The sequence below is a fragment of the Amblyomma americanum genome, chromosome 6 (genome assembly GCF_052857255.1).
Source record: "Amblyomma americanum isolate KBUSLIRL-KWMA chromosome 6, ASM5285725v1, whole genome shotgun sequence".
In the NCBI taxonomy this organism is placed as follows: Eukaryota; Metazoa; Arthropoda; class Arachnida; order Ixodida; family Ixodidae; genus Amblyomma; species Amblyomma americanum.
The window spans coordinates 75,284,128-75,304,318 of NC_135502.1; the positions used below are offsets into that span (position 1 = coordinate 75,284,128).

The 20,191-nt window shown below is 49.5% G+C and overlaps 1 protein-coding gene across 27 annotated transcripts in view; it reads right to left on the reverse strand.

The window, feature by feature from the left end:
* The window catches only part of mub (poly(rC)-binding protein mub), a 385,362-nt gene extending 366,341 nt beyond the window's left edge, over window positions 1-19,021 (reverse strand). For 21 of the 27 annotated variants that reach the window (XM_077627372.1, XM_077627365.1, XM_077627374.1 and 18 more), the window contains exon 1: window positions 18,883-19,021. The gene's annotated coding sequence lies outside the window, so the exon portion shown is untranslated. Of the gene's footprint in view, window positions 1-16,295; window positions 16,368-18,882 lie in introns of all 27 variants that reach the window. The other 6 variants (XM_077627354.1, XM_077627347.1, XM_077627333.1 and 3 more) reach the window with 1 other exon arrangement.
* Between the last annotated feature and the right edge of the window lie 1,170 nt (window positions 19,022-20,191).

The window sequence follows — 20,191 nt, forward strand, 5'->3', positions numbered from 1 at the left end:
CTGCCAAAGCAAGTTTTCACCTTGACGAAATTGGCGCGAACAAACGCCGATAGCTGATCAATCGAGGGGGGAAGTACATAAAATCGTGAGCATTTAAGAGGTCCGGCAGCGAAAAACGCCGTTCTGCAGTCCTCCTCTTGGATGCCGAACAGAAAGACGCGTCCGCACTATCCATACGTACCGCAATACAACCATCGGACGTGATCAGTTTTGTGAGCTACTGTGTAATACTAGAGAGGGCTACCTGACACTGGAATCCCGGCCAGAGAGTGATTTAACTTACCAGCATTGCCAAAAGCAACCATTCAACGGGGCTTGACTTTAGGGATGTTGTAAGGGCTACACTATCTGAAAATAAATTACCGTTGCCAGGTTACTGTTGGCAAAGACAGTGCATGAAACCTTGACAGAGTTGGCTTCAAATGTGTCCTTGTGGCTTCTTGTTTCGAGTCGATTCAGTCGTCGCATGATACATCGTTCGTGTGCGAAGCTGTGTTGGCGATGCAAAGCGCCAATACAAATCCCTTTTACATGCTAATCCAGACAACTAAGTCAGCAAACTCCCTTATTGTCTTGCCAAAATTACGATCAACTGTTAGTAAACGCGGTTACCGGTATTCAGAAGGCTTGCCGCTGTGTCGAAGAAATCCACCAGAGCCAGAAATCATGGGTGCCTATTTAATTTCATTAAGCACGAAGTCAGTCGTCGTTTAAGGTTTCCAAGTCAGGAAATTATATTGTCCAGAGAGTAAATTAACCCTGTCAGATGCCACCAGCAAACCTACTTAAAAAAAAAAACAACATATCTCGCCTAAAGAGTCCATGCAGGCCTAAAGAAACAGAATGAGTTTTGCAGTATGATGCCCGAACTCTTGTTAAAATTTCTACAAAGCACCACGGTGATTGGAAACTAACATCTAAACCATCGGTCTTCGCCAAACAAGCACTCGAGGTAACAGGCGGTCGCTTTTTCTTTTCGAAACTGTAAATGACTCTAGACAGCCTGAATAGAATAACACCGCGTCTAACAACGAGCAAGCATAGGAAATTTTTTCAGAAATATAGAAGTTACCGTCCTTGCTATCTACACGAAAAAAAAAGAAAAGCAATAGCCCGGCTGCTATAGGAAGACTGCCGAATACGTCCGCATAAAAGAAATCACCGCTATGGGACACTCTCAGAAAAACCTTCGAGTTCTTTGTGTATGCAATTGTATAGATACCGCCAGAAAGGGGATAAATAAATCAGCCGTAAATCCTTACGTTCTGCACCAAAACTGCCTTCAAAACTATTACATAGGTCAGGATGTTCGAATCCAGCTTTATTTGGATCCATACGCTTCCATTAATTCCGATGTAGGATGAACTGCTATACTTGTGGCTCCAAGAGACAGCAGGATGTAACTCCGTGATGATATTAAACAGACGCACAATAAAGTGAAGTCATCTTTGCTTCCATCACCATGGCCATTCATTCCTCTCTCTCTCTCTCTTCTACCCTCCTCTATGCAGAGACCGTAACAAAAACTGCTTGGTGTGTTACGTTCAATACGCACGCGTAACAGTCCTGAGGCGTGCCGTCGTAAAACGCAATTCCTATTGGAGCTCACGTACAACACACACGACACGCTCGTGGACTTAGCAAGAAGGCTGGCAATATAGGACAGCGACCAAACTCCGAGCCAGGCAGTTTTGCTGCAGCATTTTCGCGGCTAAAGGAAGCAAGCCGAGAGCCACCGTCGCCAGCGCGCACGGGGGGCCTCTCCGAAAGGGCTCCTCCTCCCGCTGCGCCAAGGTCGGCAGGGCCACTGTTTTCCTTCCGTGACCGCAAAACCCCGCAACCGTTTTTCCTTCCTCGACACGTCAGGGAGGAGGAGACGGACCCGCGTCTGCCGCCGCCTCGTTAGGTAACGCAGGCCGCGGGCAGCTTCGAAGAGAGAAGCCGTTTGGGGCTCCATCAGCAGCAGCCGGGAAACACTACTGGGAGCTGGCTCGATCGGCTGCCGGCCTTCCGACACTCAATCAGTTATCGCGCCATCGCTATCTACGAGAGATAAGAAGAGAAAACAACCACAAAAGGCAAATGCGGCTAGGGAAGAACTCCCGACCCTTCTGGGCAAGTAGGCCAGCACACGGGCCATCCGACGCAGAACGCGAGAGCACAAAATGCGAAGGGAGGCGCCTCCTTGGTACGGCAAGATATCGTCGGGAACTCGCCTTCTTTCCATCTTGGAAGAAAACCACGTGTTCGCTGTCACAGTACTCAACTATCGTTACTAGTTGTGAGTTTGCGCGTTAGTGTTCTCTGCCGTCTTTACACTTTACGTCCTGACCATATGTTTCTTGAGTCCACCGCGGTGGCTAGGTGGTTACGTTTCTCGGCTGCTGACCCGAAAGACGCGGGTTCGATCTCGGGAGCGGCGGTCGAATTTAGACGGAGGCGAAATTCTAGACGCCCGTGTACTGTGCGATGTCAGTGCACGTTAAAGAACCCCAGGTGGTCGAAACTTCCGGAGCCCTCCACTACGGCGTCCCTCATAGCCTCAGTCACTTTGGGACGTTAACCCCCCCCCCCCCCCCCCCTCACATCAACCAACCGACCTGCCATACGTTTCTTGCAGAGTGCAAAGATCCAAGAGCCGGCCGCTATCGTGTAGACCACGATGCAAACAAAGCGAATGCGCCAAGAGACACCGCACTAGCAGCGCAAGACCGCACCGGAAGTAGACAAGATGCACGCCGGAAGAGACGCGCAAAAGTGCAGGTCATCGAGGCGTGCCTGATTCCAAGAAGCCGTGCTATGGCGGGGCGACTGAAAGAAGACGGCGCACGACAATCTCCAGCAACGCGGAAGGGTGGCGAGGATTCCAAGCGGAACGTAACGATGGGTATCCCGCTATGCAACAAATCAACCCGTGTACACGCGAGAAGTCTGCAGACAGACACGGGTCACTGCATTCCTTCCCATCATTACGTTGTCGCTAACGCACATCGTGCACACCGAAGCGTGGAGAACTAGCAGCTTGGGTCTGCCGCTGATACATTTGCACAGCGAGCCGTGCTATATACCTTCAGCGGACTAACTACCGAGTGCGAAGGAGCGACACAAACTGTTTCCTAGGATCGGGAAAGAGGCAGGAAGATTGGCTATTTAGGCGCAGCCACACTTACCGCATCTACGCGGGCGCAACGCTATGCGAACAGAAGACGCGCCGATTCTGCTCTCCGACACCCCCCCCCCCCCCCCCCCCCCTCGCCACCCATCCTTCCTTCCTTCCAATCTATTTGGCTCGTTTCATGCCAGGTTAAAGAACAAAAATTACATCAAATGTGCCAGATGACACCTATTAACACGAGATATATTTTGTTAAATAGCACTTTTGGAAACCGGATGGAGTAAAAACTTCCCTTAATACACAAAGTCGCTGAGTCGCATAGTTTTCCGCCGCTCGTAGCTAATGGCGCATTTTGTTCGACATCTGCCCTTAATGTGCTTCCATACGCCGTGAGGGAGCAAGGCACTCTTGCCTTGTTGCCTTTTTATTTATTTCAAGGGAACGTTGCTCGCTTTCAAGTGGAGTCTAAGAGCGGAAAGCAGCACCTGCAGTACCTACGGGTGTGGTACATTTCGGGAGAAGGCTTTCAACGCGTTATATGCCGGCGTCCCATGAATCTGGTTACAAAATGTTCTACCGTTCCACAGCGACTTTCCCTGCCTTGAAATCCAGGCAGTGTTCGTGGCCAGTGTTCATAAAGCGAGCGCATGACATTTCGAGCTGGCATCATATTACCTGGTACAAACGAAGCAAATAATGGGCGGATAAAAGCATATAAATCTCGTTCGTAAGGACTAGAATGCACTTCAAAACTAACACAACAGTAAGTTTTGGGCACTGTGCTTGTCTCCCGCTGAAAATTTTAAAAAAAATGAACGAGCAGTTCATAAATACTAAGTTATCGTCGGTGCTCATACATACGGCGTGCGCGCAACACTCCAGTAAGTAAATGAGCAACACCCATGTGCAACATTTTTTTAAAATAATTTTCACACGCCGACAGTGGCAACAAATGGCGATTAAGAGGTAGCGAGCCGAAGTCGTACATTTTTTTCCGCCTCCTACTTTTCTCTTCCTTGTACAAAGCAGGAAAGCACTTTGTGCACGAGGCCCTGCAGCTACTTGCGAAGTGACTACAGCTACGCGAAGCTGCAACGTACAGAGTGCAGGCACAGCGTCGGTGTAGGCGTGTCCCAAAGCCTTGGCCTGTCCGATGCGTCGGGTCGTCGTCTGGGCGACGCCGCGAGTGCACCTGTCGGGCTCGCAGTGCAAGCACGTCTATAAGAAAGGGTTCCGAGAGTATGGATTCAGTTTAAGCTCCATCCTGGCCGTATCTCAAGGGCGCCGCGTATACCTTGGCCGCGTACCATTGTCTTCGTCGTTATGTATTGCCCGAAGGCCCCGCTCGGCTCCTCCGAGATGTCAACAGTGCAGGCGCACATACGGATTCTTTCTCCCTCACTAAATTGTCCCCGCTTCCCCTGCTGTCACACCGCCCTGCTTCCATATATAGCTCCCTTTGATTCCAGAAGCTGCGGGACATTTCCTGAAGCGCCGGCAAAGTCCGAATACAAAAGTTTTGCTAGGCTTCCCAGGCAGGTGCCAGAAGGCGAGCTGTCGCGGCCTTGTAAGGAATGGAGCCGTGATAGAGAGAGCAAGGACAACTCAGAGACAGTTTCATCCGGCACGCATTGAGAATATGGCAATAAAACCGAACTCCGCCAACATTTCTAATGAATTAATAAACGCCTGACCGACATGGGGACCGTTACAGACGGACAGAGCCACAACAAGCTTGAGTTTCGAACCCATATCGCACGAGCGAAGTGGTCAGTGGACATTTGGAAACGGCAGTTTGCTTGCCAGCTGTAAAATAGCGATAAAAACGACCGATTTCGCTTCTGCTGATCGCTCCATGCCATCTACGCTGCAAAGCAGACTGTAGGCAGGCAGCGTAGGTATACTCACGCATGTTTTCACGTTTAATGTTTACTGAACGAGGTAACACAGCTACAAGTCCGCCTTCCATGCAACCGGTCAGGCTGTATTTGCAATCTTCCTCCGTTGGAAAGCGAGCAACGCATTGCAACGATCACTTCTGAAAGAGGAACAATGCACTCCGGAGATCCTGCGACAAGGAGCTACTACTACGCTCACGCGCAGTCTCAACAAACTCCCTGAATCAGGAATCGTGGTGTAAAAGAGTGCACCTCGCAAGCAAAATGCTAAGGAACCATCCCGAAGAAAAGATACAGTTCAAAGTCTCCATTGCGAAAGCGAAGCTAAATCTACTGAAACAAAACCAGCCACCCCGGCTGCGTTGCCTACCTACTAGAAAAAAAAAAATAAAATCAAATGCAAATACCACGCCATCAACCCGATGGCAACAAAGTAGCACCAAAGTAGCAACAAAGTAGGGCAACAACGCCAATCGTATTCCACTGCTTTCAGCGCAGATTTCTTCCCCGGGGACAGCTCCTTCCATTGCAAAAACGAAAGCCTGCCTCGATTCCCCTCAAAACTTTAATAACGTGACGGCAAGTAAAAGCCAGCCGTAGATGCACGCACCGCGCGGCGTTCAGCCACCCGCATACGCGCGTGCACCGGCGCTCGAAGTCGTCGCCCACGCCGATAATAATAGAAATAAAAGATGGCCAAGCCAGCAGCAGGCATGCAGCCAGCCGCACCAGCAGCAGCAGCAGAGAAGAGCCTGTTGAAAACGCGCCGCTCACGCCGGCGGAGGCCATCCCGCGGCGGGTCGTGCGCCGGGCACCGCAGCTGCTCCTCCCGCCGCAGCTGGGGCCGATCAGCCCGAACGGCAGAGCGCGCAAGGTGGAAAACAGGCGCTCCTCTGCCGACGCGCTCGAGGAGGTGCTGCCGCCGTCGGCCAGCGATGGAGGCACTGCGAGCCCACCGGTATCGCTACCAGCGGAAGTTAGTTGCGCATCTCGTTTCCTCGAGATCGTGAGAAAGAAAAAGTAGACAACGCTCCGCCAGACATGCACCAAACCCTGGCCGATACCCCACCGTGGGTATATGCCATCGCCTTTGAAGCAGCAACAACAACTTGTCCGCCCAGGGACCTAAGCTAAAAGTGACCAACTCTGCAATAACCACAGGGGCCTGCTCACCTGTATCACATGAAGACCACTATAGGCGCACATTCAAGCAAGGAAAAGCTTCTCTCGTCGTTTTTTTTTTTTTGTCAGCCTGAGCGTTACTGTGCAGCTGAAGACGGCGGGTCGATTCCACAGCGGAGGTGTGGGAAAACGGACGAGGAAGAGCTCCAGGCGACCCTCATAAATGATGGACAAAGCTACGCGGCTGTGTCGAATCGCCGCCGTCGACTAATCCTGTCAAACCGCGGCCAAGACTAGACGCACTCAAAGTTGACAAGAAAAAAAAATAAACAAAGACGTTTCGTTTAACTTTTGCTACTGTCGGTTCGCGTATCTCAAACGCCGGTCCCGCTGTCAAAGTAGCAGCCCCATAACCCACTTCTGTCAGCTCGTTACTGCTCTGCTTTCAAGCCCTCGCTATCGCGCAGGGCAGCAGTGTGTCGCGTGTACACCTTAAAAGGAAATAAAGTGCCACCGTCGGCCAACTTGCCTGCACGACAGAGAAACGCGAGAGGAGAACGTATTCCGCACAGCGTCGTCAGAAAGGAAGACGAAGAGAGCTATCCGTAATGTCGCTTAAGTTGCCGCAGGTTGGCATTGCACGCACATCGTGGGCCATGCCCTTTAAACGTTTCAACACATTATTGAAAATCGGCGTCATCGTTATCGCTCTCAGCCAGGTTATTTCCACTTAAGAGCAAAGGCCACTGACCTCCTAAACAGTCCCTGATTGAACAAAGCGCTATCCTGGATACATTTTTGTGCTCTGTTTCTTTCGATTCCTCAGGCTACTTTTCCGACTTAAAACACTTCGAGGAGGACACGATTCAACAACAAAATCTGAATTTCAAATGTGCGACACGGTATGACCAAACATGGTCCATGCAGCCAATGTACCACAAAGCATCGCCATTACTGATGGCTTCCCATTAGTCCCGAAATGCGCCAGCCACATGGCTACCCTAGCTATTCCCTTGAAATTTCCTGATTCCCTCATCTCCAAGCCATAATCTGCCACTACTGGCTACTTTCTCGTTTCTTTGGGAATTTAGCCTGACCGCTAGGACGTCGTGATAACTATATGTTGTTCCCTGATCCCGGCCGTACTCATACTCATAACGTGTTTTCGATTCACTTATGCAATGCCGATTTAGCATGGTGTTTTTAACTCGGGCTGTTTGGTTATTATGCATTGAAATTAACGGCGCCAGAGACCCGTGCTCGTGCGGTAAACTCATCTGGCCGTGCCTTCTGCACCCTTCGCACCAATGGATCAACACCCATGTCGTGAGACGAGAGGGAAACAAAAGATGCACGGACGGCTCATTTTCTAGCACGAGGTTTAGAACTCCCGTGAAAAAAGCGAGACGAAATCGCGGCAAGCAAACGTTTTCTTGATCGTCTAAACATATGTGTGCCGCCGTCTGTCTAGGCGTAATTATTACAGTATCCGCATTATTAGTCACAGTCCCTAACAAACTGTACGTTCGCATAACGCTTAACTTGAACCTGTGTTCCATAGCAGTTTCTTACGAACGTTAGGCCATATGAAGCCGCTGAGATACCGCGGCGACATCTGATGTTTTACGCGATCCTGCAACTGCATTGAAAAGTGTGCCCTGCAGCTGAGCAAAGAAAAGGTTGATTTCATTCGAAGTATTTTTCACAGACACCGTTGAATGGCTCATCGGGGGCTGCACTCGTTGGAGGCAGACAGTGATGTCAGCCCCTTCACTACACCAGAGGGCAGGAGTTGTACCTAGGTTTAGAAGCAGAGGAAAGTATGTGCACGAATCTAAGTTCAAACTTGGGTTGCCTAAACTAGGAATATGAAGCTACAGTACTATGGTAGAACGCAAGACCGCTTCACCATTACTGGCGAAACAGCGATAAAAAAATTCGTACATACTTGCACAGCCTGTGAACTAGTTAGCACTTAGATAACCGTGTAATGAGACGACCTGCAGCACCCCGCTAAGCTTGATGAAAACCGAAAAGTCGGCCTGCAACGACGCCCAAAAACCTACGGTCGAGTCGTTATTGCAAACGTCAACTACTACAAATCATTTCATGGCATGCCCGTCACGCGAACGGCAATCTTGTTTCTTGCTATGCAACTGTTTAGTCCCATGCGTTACACTTAAACACGCTTTAATGAATCATTCGGAATAGCCGTCGGGGCTCAGCGCAGTCGCTTGTAAAAACTTGGCGCTGGATTCCTCCCCCACCCCCCACCCCACACACACACACACACAAACACACGCGCGCACACACACAAATACCTCGAGCCAACAGAAAACCTAACGGGACTGAAAGGTGAAATCATCTACATGTGCTGCACAGCCCGAGAGAAGCTGTCGATTCATGCAGCGCGCTCGGTCCATATTCGCACGCAGTGAAAGTGTAGCACAAAAGTTCTAAACTAATTCATTACCGGCCACTGCATAGCGGTGATAAGACAAAAAAAAACTATTACATTAACTGAGAAAAACGATCTGAATGAATAATTACACAAACCCAGGAAGTCTGGACAAACACTTTCTAGTTTGCACGGCTGCCACCAAATGCCGCTTGGCGGTAATTTCTAATCTTCGGTTTTCGAAACAGGCGGCCATCAGATCGACACCAGTTGCTGAATGTCCCCAAAATCTGGACATGAATTGGTAAATTGAGATGATTTCTGAACGCCTAAAACGAAAAAAAACTGAGCACACACCGAGGTGCACCATATTAGCTTAACTTACTAGGAAACGCAGAGTTTTTAAGAAGGCTGAACGAAGTACACGAGCTTAGCTCGCCGCTTGATTCCTTGATTCATTTTTCGCGTACCACCCCATTTAATAAAAAAGAAGCGACATCAAATTTTTGGTTCCGTGTTCCCTTTTTTGCAAAGATGCGTAAGACGTTAGTAAACACGGATAACCACAAGGTATTCGTCTATGACCGCTACTCTTTAATTGAATTTTTTCTCACAACTGTCTCCTCTTCAACAGCCGATGGCTAAGACCTCAAGGTTCAGTAGAGGCCACTTGAAGCATAAAAGAGTTACATAGTCGCTGCTTAGCCGTTTTAATTCCCTACAACGATAGAGCCAGAATCCTTCAAGAGCCGGGATCACGACTGAAGCAGCTGCGATTACACTGTAGTTTTCTTCATGGCTCACGTGACCCGTACTGACCTCTGACGTCATATTTATCGTTCGGCTGTTGAAATCTAAATCCAAAGATGTGAGACAAAAATTAGTTAAAAATTTTTCAGAGGCCGTAGGGCGAATACTGCGCTGTGATCCACGTTTACGGATGTATCATCATCATCCCCAGCTTGACTACGCCCACTGCAGGGCAAAGGCCTCTCCCATGTCTCTCCAATTAACCCTGTCCTTTGCCAGCTGCGCCCACTGTATCCCCGCAAGCTTCCTAATCTCATCCGCCCACGTAACCTTCTGCCGCCCCCTGCTACGCTTGCCTTCTCTTGGAATCCACTCCGTTACCCTTAAGGACCAGCCTTCGCAATACATGCCACGCCCAAGCCCATTTCTTCCTCTTGATTTCGACTAGGATGTCATTAACCTGCGTTTGTTACCTCACCCACTCTGCCCGCTTCTGGTCTCTTGACATTACAGCTATCATTTTTCTTTCCATGGCTCGCTGCGTTGTCCTCAACTTGAGCTGAACCCTTTTCGTTAGCCTCCACGTTTCTGCCCCGTAGGCGAGTACCGGTAAGATACAGCTGTGGTACACTTTACTCTTGAGGGATATTGGTAAACTGCCATTTATAATCTGAGATAACCTGCCATATGCGCTCCACCCCATCCCTATCCTTCTAATTAGTTCCCTCTCATGATCCGAATCAGCTGTCACTACCTGCCCTATGCAGACGTATTCCTTTACCACTTCCGGCATTTCGCTGCCAAGTGTGAACTGCAGTTCCCTTGTTAGACTGTTGAACATTGCTTTGCTTTTCTGCATGTTAATTTTTAGACCCATCGTACTGCTCTGTCCGTCTAACTCATCGACCATGATTAGCAGTTCACCTCCTGCAAAACACGCAACCAAAATCTGGCATATATCATCATCAGTGGGAGCAGCAGCCTATGCCCACTGTAGGGTAAAGGCCTCTCCCATTACTCGCCATTCAACCTAGTCCTTCGGTGCATATGTACTCCTTTAAAGAAGAGTAAGTGACCATCACAGCAGGAAACGTTCATATCTGGTCTAATGATAACCTTCAAATGGCGTCCAGACGGCGCGACGTTCACACCTCACGCGCCCGACCATCCCATACCGACTCGTCGCCCACGCCCTACCTGGCAAATACTCAATTCCTGTCGGCGCCCGTACGCGCATGGCGACGCGCAATGCTTCCCCGCGCAATCTATGCGTGGCGTGTCGCAACACATTTCGCGACTCGTCGCCGGGGAAAGAGTGCGCGCAGAATAACGAGACCGAAAACGCTTCCGCGAGCTTCGCAGGGGGCGCCTGGCTTAGCGCGCGGCACGCTTCCCGAGCTGTCCAGGCACCCGATGTGACCTCCCGGACAACCCTTCGGACGCAGCCATTAGATGCGCAGCTGCTTAGGCAAGCATATTGCGGGCAAGCTATCGTTCACGTTATTGGTCAATACTAAGCGGATTTGCGCAGCGCTGACGCCGCGAGACAGGCACACGACAGCACCCGCCCACACGGGAGTGCGAGGCTGAAAACAAAAACATAGGAGGATTGTCTCGCGAAGGAGCAGCTGTATCGCTTCCTGTCGTGACCACACTAAATGAAGCACGTTTCGTTTTGCCTGCGTGCTGTCCAAACCACCTTGCCGACCGGCCGGAATCTGGCAGCGACAATGTCAACGTCACCTGCGCACCTCGGTTTATCGCTTCACAATGTGCTCGTATGATAACCGAGCAAATAGCCTTCAGGTAGTTTTAAATTGAGCGCCTAGCCGGTAGATGATGCACTGCGTCGAAATCTGGACAGATGTAGGAAAAAAAAAATGGCGGTGGTTTAGCCATGGTTAAACCTGGAGTGACGCGATAGCTACAGCTGGCTGAGTGGAACTTAGTCACGAGACCAACCACGTGACGAACCACGTGATCAGCCACGGCGCCGCACCGCCGGCAGCTGCTCCGCACCCCGTGACCAACCACGTGACAGCGTGGCGGCGCCGCCACGCTGAGGGCTCGAAATGCTACAGTAATGTAGCTATCGTTACAAAAAAAAAAACTGTACAGGGAAGCTGGCGTTGGCCATAATTGCGTCGCAAACACATTATGGCGTGTTTTCGTAGGCTGGGGTCTCGAGCCCTAACAGCCACGTTGCAAACAAAAACAGCAGGCGACGCGATCACGACATCGTAATCTTCGCTAGGCGGTCAATAATTTATTTGCCTGAGCAAGAACTAAACTACTTTTCAAAATACGTAGTTTTTTGTTGATACAGTCCCCGGACAATTTCCATTTCTTGATACATTTTTGCTTCCCGGAATTTATCCCACTGGGAAAAGAAAAGTCACCTCACTGCTATTCAAAGCAGGTTGTCACTGCCCCCCACATCTGCATCGTTTGATAATGAGTTGGCCTCGGAAGAAATTTTTTTTTAAATGTCCGAGTAGAAAATAGTCCTGAGGAGCTAGGTCTGGACTGTTGGGTGGATGATTTAGCTGTTGAAACTTAAGGGGGAAAAATAGCAGCTTGAGAGTTTGGAGAAATGTCCACTGGTGGGTTGTCATGAAGGAACAGCACGCCTGCCGATAGCTTTCGTCGCCTCTTTTTGATGGACTTCCCCCACAGCAGCAACTTAGCATAGGTCTCTCTGGTCATAGTAGTCTTCTGCGGCATTCTAGAACAAAAAGTCCATTCCCGTTACAAAAAACTGTTGCCATGACTTTTGCATCGCATTCTTGAACCCTGAGCGTTTTACGAATAGGGGAAGTCGTCTGCTTCCGCTATAGGGGCGCCATTTTGGACTCAGGGTCTGTGTGGTTCAATCAAGTCCGTCTGCAGTCACCAAATGTTGGAAAAAGTGTCCTGAATCCTTCATGGTCAGCTCCAAATACACTTTCCACTACTAGAGACGAGTGGCTTTTCTAAAAAAGACTCAGCGTTCTTGGGACCCATCTTGCGCCGATTTTCGGTACGTCCGGCTTTTCATGAATAATGGTCCAAACTATTCCTGGTGAGGTGCCCGCCTGCTATGCTAATCGCAACATCAGCATTCCCCTGCCTGCCAGAATCAGACCTTATCAGACTTCCCACTGCAACACATCTTTCCAGCAGACGCTTTTGCAGGGCGTCCAGGTAGACTTTCTTCGCCACTAAAATTTTACTTCGCGGTAAGAGGCGGCGGAGTGCCCATAAACTGTCAACGTACGTTAAAATCACCTTTGGCTTCTCTTCTTACTTAAAGAAACTTTTGATCTGATCTTTGCTCCAGATAAAGCAGTTTCTTTCAAACCTCACGCGCAGGTTCACTTGACATGCCGTCACTCTTGACAGCTACAATCGCAAACAGTTGCGGCTTCGTATAGTACACCTCGAGACACGACCTGACATGCGCAGAATTGTTTTCACTCGTTAAACACCTTCGTTCTTGCTTAGGCAGAAATATCACTGAACGTCGTCCCTCGTATGGCGGCGCCAGATTAAAGCGCCCTATAGGGTGAGTTTAGGGGCAGTAGCAAAAAGCATGTGCAAAGTGCATTCCTAGATTCCCCTTCCCTGCCCCCTTACTTATTCCAATGGCTAATAGCCCGCCCTAATGTTAATGTTCAAGCCACATTTTACTTCAGCGAAGCAAATTCTTCATTTCGGGGCAATATTTCCACTTCACGACTCGATGCGAACTGACGTCCTTTTGCGTCAAACGATACATAACGCAAAACAAACTGCACATTTAAGCGGAACGAATGGCCCCGAGGACCTACCTAGCACTTCTGCTGCTTTGCAACGGTGTAAAGGAGGTCAGCTATAGCCGCTTACATTTCATGACTTTTTATTTCCGTATAACTACGGTTCATTCAGCAGGAATAAAGAATATTGCCGCACACCTCCAAGTTCAGCTCCACTCCCTCAGGACAGTAAACCTCGACGAGCTACTCTAAACAGCAAGGAGTGAGCAGGGAGTAAGCTGTCCTGTAGTGCGCTCCTTTTATGGGGCGGGATATGCTGTCCAAGTTTCGTCACTAAAAATGCGGAATACTTACGGTTTCCAACGGAAACGAATTACATCTTCAAAATGTACAAAGTTCTAGCAGTTACAATGATTTTAATTGCGGTTTCAATCTTCTCTATTTGCTAACCTCGGGGCCTCCGGTGCAGCATTTAAAAGCATCCTCCCAATGCTAACTGCATCAAGTTACTCTGTTTTGCAGTAGGAATATACCTCCGTTGCCAAGAAGAGTAAGCATTCCATAGATTTAGTGATCGAAACCTACTCCTAAACTTGGCCAGTATATCTACACTTAAAAGTGGGTGCTACAGGACAGATTACTCCTCTTTTACTTCCACACAGGCTTATTCGTGTCGAGTGTATGTTCGACACCGGCGAACCTGAACTTCGCTCGGCTCTTTCGGTTTTCCGACGCTTAAATTCGGCGTAAAAGATTACGCAACGCTTATCACGCTTTCAAATCACACTGGAGTTCCTTGCCCCTACCAAACTGACAGAGAGGATGTAAGCAGCGTCCACTACAAATAGAAGATAACGTCTTCCTGCATCCCAGCTGTGTCTCGGAAGAATCTTTACCGGAAAATTGGTTCTTGGTTCATGGGGTTTAACGTCCCAAAGCGACTCAGGCTATGAGAGACGCCGTAGTGAAGGGCTCCGGAAATTTCGACCACCTGGGGTTCTTTAACGTGCACTGACATCGCACAGTACACGGGCCTCTAGAATTTCGCCTCCATCGAAATTCGACCGCCGCGGCCGGGATCGAACCCGCGTCTTTCGGGCCAGCAGCCGAGCGCCATAACCACTCAGCCACCACGGAGGCTTACCGGAAAATTAGCAGAACAACAGATCTATCAAGGAGCTCGCGCTAAAGGTCCTTCCTGGAGTCGCAATATCCGCTTAATTCATCGTACAGCAGCCAATGAAGGCAATGACCCGCTAGTGACCATGAATTCATGTCACAGATGTGCGGCTATTTCACTATACTCTTTTGTATACACAGCAGGCTACGCTGCATAGGCTGCTGAAGTAGCGCATCCATGAAGCCATAATAGACGTTTTTAGCATACCGGAGACGTATCCCGGTTTACCGGAAGTCGGCTGCGCACGCGCAATGGCTCCCCCTCACCGCAACAATGCCACTGCGCATGCGCAAGAGGGGTCCGGTAAACCGGTATATGTCTGCGGTATGCTAAAAACGTCTATTATTCCGCCACGTATCGTTTGTCCTTCTCGAAGCCTCGGCGAGTTTTTTGACGAAAACAAAGAGCGGTATAAAACGAAGTGGCAACACTGAAAATTACGCTCAAAGCTGCGAGGCGCTCGGCACTCTGGCTGTAATTTTCGCTGTGTGAAATATTTTTTTTAGGCGCGGATGGAGTAAGGCCGATTCGGGCTACCAGACCTCCAATGACATTTCTACTTCCGGAAGTCTCGACGAGTTGGACGACCCAAATGTGCCAAGAGGTAAAATGAACTCGAGGAGACTGCCATTCAACCTGTACACATTTCCTATTGTGTAAATAGTTTGTGTATACTACCTCTCCCCCTATCCCCTCTTCCTGCCCCCTCACCTCTTTCAATGCTGCATTCTGCCTGCTATCCTTTATTTCCGCTGTCCCAGCTCAGGTGCTTCAGTATCGATGGCAGATGCGGGGGCTAGCAAAAATCTTTTCCTTCCTTTTTATTATTAATTTAATAACACCACTTACTACTTGCCATTAACGCACTCAAGATCTGTCGCAACGAAATACGCTTCAGTATACTTTGGTTGTAAGGCAGACTATTTTTTTTTTTTTGTCGCGGACTTAGCCTGTGCGAACAGGCAGGCTAGCTTTGGCAGCGTTGCCTGCTCTGTATGCAACGGACTATAGACTGCTGACACTATAGAACACAACTGACTGCGACGCAAAAATACACCGTGTCCTTCGGCACAGAGCCGTGCTAGCCATGCATGCCCTTTCAACTTCTGTAGTAACAACCAACGTCCTATTTTGTGAACTGGTTCTAATAGCCACCTCTGCTGCATACACCTCTGCAAGCATGCCGTTAAACTGTCCAGCTACCGCTGCCACACTCAAAGAGGGTGGCAGCGCTGACAGCGCTCGACGGTCTTATCATGACGAGCGCATCACAGGGGGCCCCAGACCCGGCAAGCAGTTCTTAGAAGCATGTCACTGCGGGCCCGCTTGGACTGCCTAGACGACTGCGCCGTCGCGATTATCGCGTTTACGATCGACACCTTAGCGATCTTCCTCGGAAAGCCGCCGCCCCCCCCCCTCCAACTCTGGGCCACTATTACTACTACGCCCCTTGTGCTTCCGCTTGGCTCCTGGCCCTATCGTTGCAGCGCCAGGTCAGCGCCTCAGAGACGGGCGCTTTTCTTATTTTTGCCCACACACGCTGCTTGCAACTTGTATCGTCGAGCACGAAGTACGCGTTTCATGGCGACAGACTGCAAACAGCTTTTTCGCTTCAGCACCACCAAAGACCGGCAGACTTCGTTACATGAGAAAACATATCGTATTAGTTTCGTTATTGCGGATACATGGGAAACACGTCGTCCGACCATCACATGTCCTTTTCGCAGTTCTATATTTTCATCTTGAAGCAACGACTATCATTTTTGCATTTTTTTTTTCGACGCGAAGCTCTCAACGAATGTAACGAAAACGGTGCTCTAAAGATGAAATTAGAAAAATGTGAACGCAGAACCGGTTTACGTAATTTTGCCCTCGTTCGCACGAAGGTGACCGACGCTATATATTCTTGTCTGTTACCTCCAGTAAGAACGTATTACGGCTTATGCATAGTCATTAGAAACATAATTTAGAGCTGGCTTTCAAATTCAACCGGACGTCACTGCACATCGGTGTAGTGCAGTACGCCGTGCAAGCGACGCTCCAAGGTACTGAAAGTACGCAAAATAATAGAATAAACTAAGGACGTGCTGTTACCCACCGTGGTGCATCAGTGGTTAGGGCGCTCGGCTACCAAGCCGGAGGACCCGGGTTCAGAACCGGCCGCGATTTGCTGCAGGGAAAGCGCAAAAAGCACCAGTGTGCAGCGCGATTGCAGTGCACGTTAATGAACCCCACGTGGTCTAAATTCATCCGGCGCCCTCCACTATTATAACATCCCTCATGGCCCATGCGTCGATTCCGTACGCTAAAACCCAGTTTACAATTCTTTTTTACTAAGAGCACGCTGCAATTAGGCACTAGGAATTAAACGCCTCAGCCGTGTATTTGAAAACGGCGGTGCGACAGAAAAGAATGTAACCCTGTCAGCATAAATCACCATTAAACGAATCTCGGTACCAAACAGGAGCTTATGATGAGATATACCAAAGTGGAAGCCTATTGGAATATTACGCAATATCCGCACCTAAAACATGACGTGACACCTATACCTAGTCAAACACTTGCTCTTATCAAATGCGCGGGAAGCCTGAAAGGGACACAGCGGATAAAATTAAGTTAGTCTGTACGGACAGACTGCTGACTGCATTTCTAACGACCATGAGACCGTTTTCACAAAAAATGGAGCTTGTATAAGCTAGAAACTTCCAAGAAATTAGACAATGGCATGTCTGTTACACAAATAATACACACGTTTTTCTTGTTACGCATCTCGGAGGCTACGTGAGACAGTCATTCACTTGCAATCAGCGACCATCGAGTATTCATTAATTTGAATCGAGTGACAGGAATAAAAAAAAATCATTTTATAAATGGAGTTATCTCAATGGCTTCCGATGCCGTAGAACAAATATATCTACTAAGAGTAAAACAACCAAAGAACTAAAATTGCAGGGAGCTGTACTGTGTCACTTAGAACACTAACAGGCGGCGGAGTCGACAACGAGACTTTTTTTTTCTTGTTTAGTAAACCATATACGACTACACCTTGTGTAGGTTCGCTCGGGACTGTACCTGTTATACGTGAGCCAGCATGTGTAGAAGCATGTACAGTGTTGAGTAATGACAATGCACCACGCAAGAAGCTTCCAGAAAGAAAAATAAAAGAAATGTTACACACACACACACCCAGAATTTATTGGAAACCATTAGGTCGCTTACACGAACAAGATTTTTATCATGCTTGCATTCGCGACACTCAGGCGAACACGGTGATCAAACGAAAAACAAAACCGAACGCACACAACGCGTAAGCACTGTGTGCCAAGCTTTTTAAGCACGTTATCGTTATGCACAACTGCCTAGTTCCTTTACTCGCCAAACTCCGGTCAGTGACATCGCCCACAGTGTTTCCTCAGCGCGCGACATTACATGCTCGCCACGTGCCGCGCAAGAGTGCCAGATCTGCGCAAAAACGCGTTATCTAAACCTGCTCACAAGTCCGAGGCACAACATTAATTAATCTGCACAGTAACGCGAGCACCAACTACACGTAGTACGATGAAAATGCACAGCATGCACATGCAGCCTAAAAAAATGCAGGCACACTACGGCACAGTAACCAAATAATATAGGTACGTCTACAGCACCAACTCAAAAATTCCTAAACAAATAAATAGAACACAATATAACAACGTGAACAATAACGTCTCGCATGTCGTGCACGCCCACACAAGCACTCGCACCGCCAGCGACCGCCCGGCCCCGAAACACAAGCCAATTCTGCTAACGCCGCATCCGAGAAAAAAGCAGCAGCTTCTTTCGCCGAGACTTTTTCAGGAATACAGAGGGGGCGCATTCAACTTGTGTGCGAGTGCTGGTGCAGTGCCGTGAGGGGTGTTTGGTGCGCTAATCCAGTCCCCGAGAGGTATGTGCACCCTGGAAACAGCCCAGGTGAGAGGGGGGAAAGCCTCCCGCAAACAAAAGCCACCGCGGCGGCAGCCACGGCCATTTGTGTAGCCAGCCCTCCTCCTCCTTCAACAGTCTCTCTCCCTTCATCCTCCTCCTCCTCCCTCGCCCGGAGAGCCGACAGCGCGCATGCGCGGCGGCGGAGCAGAACCGTCGGCGACGCGCCTTCAGGGAAGTCGTCGGGGGGGACGCCGGAGGCCTAATCCGACGTCGGCGGCGCGGCCAGGCTTATCCACGTCACGGCCGCTGGGCCGCGGCTCTCGTTCAGCACAACTTTGCTCTCGAGATACGGACTGCTTAGCGCGCAGCGTTGGTGGGAGGGGGGATTGGTCAAGAGATGGGAGTGAAAAAAAAAAGCCACACGAACCGGCGCTTCCGCTCGTCGGCTTTCGGGGAGGGTGGAGGAGGGGGGGTGGGGAGGAGAGACACGGGAGATAGTGCTCGCAGAGAAAAATCAAGGTGAGGCGACAAACACAATTATGCGCAGAGAGAGAGGCAGAGAAGCGAGCCGCACGACAGCGGGTACACACGCACAGGCACGATCGGCGAAGCAAAAGAAGGGGTTTCAGAGAAACAAAGTCACCGGAAGGGAAATACGCAGCCAAGTAGCCGGCACACTGAAGAGAGATCGGCATACGTGAGTGAGACAGAAATCAAGAAAGCGTCAACCGAAAGGGAAACAACGAACCAAGACGTGGTCATGGAAACTCGGGACATACCTTGGTTACGGTCAAGAAGGGCTATGTGGGAATGGCAGGACCAGGGAAACTAACAGGGAGAGCAGGGGTTTCAAACAAGAAAGGACAGGAGGTGATGGTGAGCGTCGACCTGCACGCTAAGCGTCGGAGTGCAGCAGTCGGCATCCGCCGCTCGGCCGGCGGCCCGGAGAAAGAAAATAGTGCGCACAACGCTCCGCCGCGGACACTGTCCGTTCGCCGAAGCAAAGCTCTAGAGAACACGGGGAAGTAAATACAACAATTTCAAGGGCATTGCTGACCCGTTTGCTTTGTATAATGCAAAAGCATTACCTCTACGCCGCAAGCCCGAGTTGTATCCCTGCGCCGCGTCCGGGCGTGTACGGAAGAAACAATCGCGCTCTCGCGGCCGCTTCGGGAAGCTTTCTGATCGAAAAATTATGCTGTGGCGGCGCACGCTCGCCGCTTGTTTCGTTTTGGAGGGGAGGACTCGGGATGCTCTGCGCCGCTCTTCGAGCTGCATGAGCGGTTGCGCTGCTTTGTGCGCAAGTAATTTAAAGCAGTGCGGAGCTTCGTTGCGTCTAGAATACACTGAAAAACGGCTCTGAGGTGAAAACATCGCATGTTTGTATTCGACACACTGAAAAACGCGCGGAATACTTATTCCGCTCGCTCACATTTTTTCGCGAATGTCACAATTGAACTTCTTTTCTGCTCTTTTTTTTAATAAACAGCTCCTGAATTTCGCGACGCCGCTTGCTACATTTCTATTCGCTAGATGATTTATTCGCACGGAACATAATTAGTATATTTCTGCGAGCCGACGATGGTTCAAATGTGGCCCGTGCACCTGCGTTTACTGCGAAATGCTCTTCTCTCTCAAGAAATAAGGGTGCTCCCATCACTCGAAGTTTCTTAAAATTCAGCGAGTTTTCGGGTAAGCGCCGTTATTACGCGATGTGAATGCAAGCATTTTTTCGCGCAGAATAAAATAAAAGTAAAAAGGTAACAGTAAGAAGGGTATATGCTTGGGCTTGTTGGTTCATAACTTCAAGATGAAAAACGTAGCGCAAAGAAACGAGGACACAGAAAGACGGACAACACACGGCGCTTTGTATGTTGTCCGTCTTTCTGTGTCCTCGTTTCTTTGCGCTACGTTTTTCACCGTAACAGTAAGCACCATTACTCGAAGTGCTGTATGTACGAACTCTGGCGGCGTACATTGAGGCAAGAAAAATTTGGAGGACGCTTAAGCTTCCCCTTTAAGAGCAGGACGCGACAGCGTGTTGCAGTATTGCCAAAGAATCTACGGAACGCCATCGTCTTTAGGTGT